A 5,856-nucleotide genomic window follows, 5' to 3' on the forward strand; every position below is an offset into this window, starting at 1 on the left:
GGTCCGACTGACGATGTCAGTTGATTTCTCAGGGTGACAGGGAGATTTACAAGCTTTAGATAGCTTACAGGTCCTTATTTACAGCTCTCAAGCTGAAGCCCAGACCCAGGCACCCATATATTTGGATTCAGAGGTTGAGCAAGTAATGTTTAAATATCTCTCCCTCCTTGATTCCCTGCCTGCGGGATTAATACCCCTCACAGGTACAGGTGTGAGGAGGGAGCTGCCTGTCTCCTCCACTGATGCCTCTGGGGAATCCAAAGCAGGTGAGTCACTGTCCTTGCCATGGAGGAAGGCAAGAGACCGTGCTTGTTGGCTGAAATGAAAGGACAGAATGAAGCCTGGACCATCCTGGCCACAATTTATGGGTTGAGGCCGTGGAGCACAGCCATAGGATGCTCCCAGTGCTCAACTAATGTGAGGCAGCAGAACTACCCTCAATAAGAGCACCTGAGACGTAAGGTTTTTCCATTAAATCCTGTGGGTCTTTCTCTCCCTTCCCATCCTTCCCTCTTTAACTCAGGAAGAATCCCACTTAATCTCTAGGGCGCTCTTCCTGAACAAAGGAAAAAAAACCCACCAGGCTTGACCCTGACCTTTGCAAATGGAAATATGATGTAGTGAGAATTGACACCTGAGACTCAAGTCGCCTCTTCAGTTCTGCTGCTGAAATACAGCAGGTCATTTGACATCTCTATTACAAGCCTCGGATAATGGGGAAGCAAATTAGGTAATTCCATTTTTTGGACTAGCTGGTTTTCTTGTCAGCTGGGAGATGGGATGTGAGGTATGTGGAGAATGACTGGAGGCACATGATGAGCAGCTGGTCATAGATATTGTTTGGGATACTATTTCTGCATGACCTGCTCCAGAGATATCAAAAGAGAGTGTATCTGTCTCCCCTGACATCTATACCCGTTTTCCATCACTGACTTCAAAGCAGTTGCTCTACATCTGCTCACATTTGAGTGAGCAGGGAATCGGGGCCATTGTGTAAAGATAATCTTGAACCTTAGTTCCCCTTTTAAATGATCAAAAATGAGTTATGTATAAAGACATGAAAATTAAAGCACATCAGGGGACACACAAACAACAGCAACATGTGCAGGAAAAGAAGCCTTCGCTACAGCTGACAGATAGCTGTTTATGGGGAGAATTAGGAACTCCAGTTCTCATCCTCCTCATCACAGAGACTGACTCACTTCTGCCTGCAGGTAGATAGCAAAAGACAAATCTGCAGAATCAAGAGCAGTGTTAATAAAAAACGAGAAGGAAACCCCAAAAGATCACTGTATGAAACATCAATAAGCATAGTGAGAAACAACCGGCTACTAGACAATCTTTAGAGGGAAAAGACACAGAAACAATGCCTAGAAAGTAAAATTAACACAAAGTTTTTTAAAACAAACACACAAAAAAGCAATATGTATGATTAATGAAGCAAACTATTTGATTTCTCATCTCATGGGGTCTTCAACTCCAGACTTCCTGGAAGAGATGCTTTAGCAATACCCATTAGCAAGCTCAACCGAGGATTGAAAGGAGCATATTTGATGCTCTCATGCTTCTTTCTGATCTTAAAAATCCATGAGCATGTTTGCATTTGGTGAAGCATTTGATATCATATCATAAAATTTAGCTCTTTGGATGATCTGAGTGAGGTAGTCCATGGACCAAATCACAGCTGAGCGACTGCAAAGAAACAGGAATACTAAGCAGGGAGCTATTGTATTATAGAATTATGTTTATTAGGGCATCCCAGAGATCAGGTCTTTGGTCTTTTTTGACGTTTTTATTGATGACTCTAAGAAGGATTGAACAAAAGGATGACAGGCATTCACAAGAGTGACAGGAAGTTGAAAGGGATCACAAACACGAGGGAAACCAGAAAGATAATGTAAAGGCATCTGGATAGACTCGAACCTCAGAGTGAAAAATCTCTCAGTGCAATGAATCTGAGCAGGGCAGATTGGAAGTCTCATATCTGCTGATGCCTGTAGGCTTTAAAGGCGGTGCTCATTAAGATCATGCCAAAGAGGAAAAGCCTAAAAAAGGGCAGTGTATGTGGAGATGCTCCATCTGAAGCCCTAGGGATACGTGATACAGCAAGCCAGAAGGGAAAACAACAGAGAATCCTTTAGCACTTTCAGCAGGCAAGCCATTTAATAAACACATCTACCAAGAATCTTCTATAAAAAACCTGGGTGTATCATTTCCATTCACTGAGCTAGTGTCACGTCTGCAAACTGCACAAGGCTTTGTTTCCTCGATACATTCATTTCCATCCAACTGCCCAGGCAGAGCCTCTATTAGCAACCTCTGTTGACAAGAGTGGATTATTCAGGGAAGCAAAACTAACTCTCTTATTTCTATGAAAACTACACTCGCATGAAAATTCACAAGTGGAAATGTCTACTGTATCTCCTGTGGTTTAGGTGTTTGGGGCTGGATTTAAGGAGGGATTCCAGGGATCCCAAACAGGGTTTAGGATTCGGAGTCTGCCGTGGTGTGCAGGTAGCCTGCAGTTCCCTTAACCCATCTGCCAGACCTTTTGGAAGGTGGAGGACAAGGGGACTAGAAGCAGGCAGAGGACTCCTATGGACGCACTTACTTAACTGCTAATTGATCATGAATCTATAAGCCCTAGAGGGAACCAGGCAAATTTAGCCTGTGTAGAGCCCTTCTGTGCAGGTTTCCTTCCGTCAAAGAGCTTTCACCAGCACCCAGGGAAGGATATGCTGGAGGAATAACATGATGGAGCAGTGCAGGCAGGGAACAGGGACCAGAGGACCCAACGCCAGACTGCTTTGTGTGGCCCTAGAGCACCGAAAGGTGCCAAAGGATTTGTATTGGGTGAGAGCAGAGGAATGACTTTTATCTGTAGGTCCACCCCACTCTGTCTCGCATTAGCTACTGCCTGTGGAGCAACAGTTTGCATGATTTCATTCTTCTGTGACCTAGAAGCTCTTTCCAATTTACCGCTCCCATTGCTCATCCCAAGTGTTACGTACAAATCCCCATGCAGAGCATGCTGTGCCATGGAACCTTACTCCATTGGCCTGCACCGCTCCTGAGCACGGCTTTATCTTGCTGTAAAATAAAGGTCATTATGGTGTTGTGCAGGTAGTGAAGGCTTTGAAGAAATGCTTTGAAGCACTCTACAGAAGTCGACATTATTACCCACTGCCCAGGGATTTGGAGGTGGTTTACTCAGATAAAAAGGCTTTGCATTCTGCTGGCAGAAAGCATGACATGAAGTGGAAGTTTTGCCAAGCTGAATTCAAATGAGTTGATTTTTCTATCAGCTTTTCTTCTAGAGAATGGGTATCCCATTGCCTGGGCTGTGTGAGGTTTAATGCTCTGACAGGTTCACTCTAACAGTTAGGATTCACTGGGTAGAGCTGTGCTGAAATTTTAAGGGGCTTGGTTTGAGATGAAGTTAATGGTACACTAGAAGACATTAAGTACATCTGGCTCTGGAGAAGTGCTTGTAAGGGTCTTGGTGCTCAGGATTTAGAGGCAGAGCAGACTGCACAGGGGACAGGAGTTGGAGTAGAAGCTAGACTAGCAAATCCTCACAGCTAGGACCATGGTGAATTAACCTCCTTAGGGAGGATTGTTTGTTATGCTTGGCTCCAAACAGGGCTGTTAGACTCCTGCCTTCATAAACGCTACCTTCTTTCACAGGTGTTTGCACTGGGGGAACAGAATAGGGAGAAACAGGATAGGCTTATGGAGTAGGCATCTTTCATCTCAACTGCAGTAAACCTATTAGCAGCCCACAGGTGAGGAAGGGTTTGTGGCACTCTGCTGATAGCAGCACTGACAGCAGATGTTTAGTGCCAGGCAAATTCTTTACAGCCAACCTTATTTGAAGTGCTCCCTTCCAAAAACCCTCAGCTGCATTTGGAGTGATGCTGGAAATATTTTAAATGGTGTTTCAGGCAGCAAAACCAAGGGATGGGTGGAAATTGCAGCTCACAAAGGCTGGTTTAAGTGACAATTTGTGTAGTGGGAAGAGACATTTATTTAGTTGATTTAAAGGTGCTCCGTAAAGGAAACAAATACATTTTACACCTACTCCTCATGTGTAACAGAGGCTTGAAGATTTAGCTGGAAAAACATGTTTGCTGTTTGAGAACTATCAAGACGTTTCCTTTTCTGCTTTGATTTTTAAACAGAGTGGAAAGTAGGTGTGATATTTTTTTTAAGGGATGAGGTACCTGAAGCTTCTGAACATCCAGATTCTTACCCTAGGTGTCTTTCTGATATTTGAATTAAACAGATGATAACAAGCAACAGCGGGTTTCTAGCAAAATAAGGAATAATCCTTCCTTTCCCAATTGCTTGTCTTTTATCTTTTGATCTAGTAAGGTCATAATCCTACTATTTCTCCACTCATCCTCAGACACCCTCCAGCCAAAGATAAAGCTTCATGTTTCTAAAGTAAAAACAGAAAAGGACCTTCTTTGGAAATCCAGCAAAAGCAACCAAAATCCTCACTAATGAGCTGCAGCATCCAGCCCGTTTTGAAAGCAGCAAACCATAGCAGAAGCTCACGGATTGTCCCTTGGCAGTACACCTTTTGGGAGGTCCTCCTCCTGGTATCCATCTTGCCATGAAACAGGCTTAGGTCTGGTTGACACTGGGGATTTGGAAGCCTGGCTGCAGATGTTAACAGATGTTTCCCTTTCTTCCCCAGAGAGTGGGTGCCACTTGCATGTCTCTAATCCTCTATCTGCTGATTCCTGTAACAAGATGCCAAGTGTTTGATCTCACAGCTTCCAGGGGAGCTGCTCCACTGGGGAGTTACTTAAGGCAAATCAAGCTCACCGTCATTCCCAGAGAAAGGGTGGTGCTGGGATGACAGTTGCAGGCATTGCTCCGTTAAACCAGAATTAAAGTCTGCTGCTACTTAAAGGGGAATGTTTCAGCAGAGCCAGGAGGCAGTTTGTCTCATCCCTGCTCCATTGGGTGCTGGGACTCCTGTGAACTGCAAGCAGATGCTTGGCAAGGAGTGCTGCTCTCAATAACTATCTCTTCTGTAGCACTTTGTCATGGTGCATCCTTTACAATACAGCACCTGGGAACAGCGGGGTCCCTCCAATCCACACTGCGGGATGGGGAGGCACCCATCAGGGTGAGGTGTTCCACCAGGGAATGGACAGACAAGTCACATGGCAGCTCTGAGCTTCAGGCTTTCTGGAGACCAGCAACGTGCTCCAAAGCGTGACAAATGGTGTGCAGACATCTCAGAGTTGCTTTCAAAGTGACAATGACAATGATGTGCTAATGCAGCATCCTGCAAAGGCTCAGGTGGATTCTCTGCTTCTTGTGCAGGACTTCTAAGACATAGGTAAGCAGATATTGATGGATGAGGAATACTAATACAGCACACATATTTCCCCTTTGACCTAATCTGACTTGTCTCTCCTGCAATGACAAAGTAAGTGTCATGTCTGGGGGTGACAACAGTTCATCTGGACCAGGAGATGGTATAAAATCCAATTCTGCTCTTTTCACATCCAGGTCACTTGGCTGGAGTCCTGCTATTTGGCAGTCCCTTTAACATCATCAATAAACCTCCAAAGCCATCTGAGGCTGCAAGATTAGCAGCTACCACCCCGATGAGTTTAGTTTATGCAGTTGAAGGGATGAAGAAATACAGTCTAAGGACACAATCTGCAAATAATCTTTGAAAAAGATAAAGACTTGTATTATTTGTCAGCTTCCTTCGTGTTGCACTTCAGCGGGCCAGGCAGGACGTACTGCATGAATAGGCAGCGAAGCAGTGGGAGGCAAAGTCATAATCGCCTTTTGTGTTCTTTGATTATTGTTATCCAAACTAAACAAAGA

The 5,856-nt window shown here is 44.6% G+C and overlaps 1 long non-coding RNA gene across 1 annotated transcript; it reads left to right on the plus strand.

Annotated features, from left to right (window-relative positions):
- The first annotated feature begins 4,742 nt into the window (after nt 1-4,742).
- LOC130600527 (uncharacterized) lies at nt 4,743-5,856 on the plus strand. Its single transcript, XR_008972479.1, has 2 exons — nt 4,743-5,356; nt 5,530-5,856. It is a non-coding gene; the product is annotated as an uncharacterized LOC130600527 (long non-coding RNA).

This window comes from Pezoporus wallicus, unplaced genomic scaffold (genome assembly GCF_028554395.1).
Source record: "Pezoporus wallicus isolate ANWC-B61680 ecotype Strahan unplaced genomic scaffold, APGP_CSIRO_Pwel_v1 contig_3952, whole genome shotgun sequence".
Classification (NCBI taxonomy): Eukaryota; Metazoa; Chordata; class Aves; order Psittaciformes; family Psittacidae; genus Pezoporus; species Pezoporus wallicus.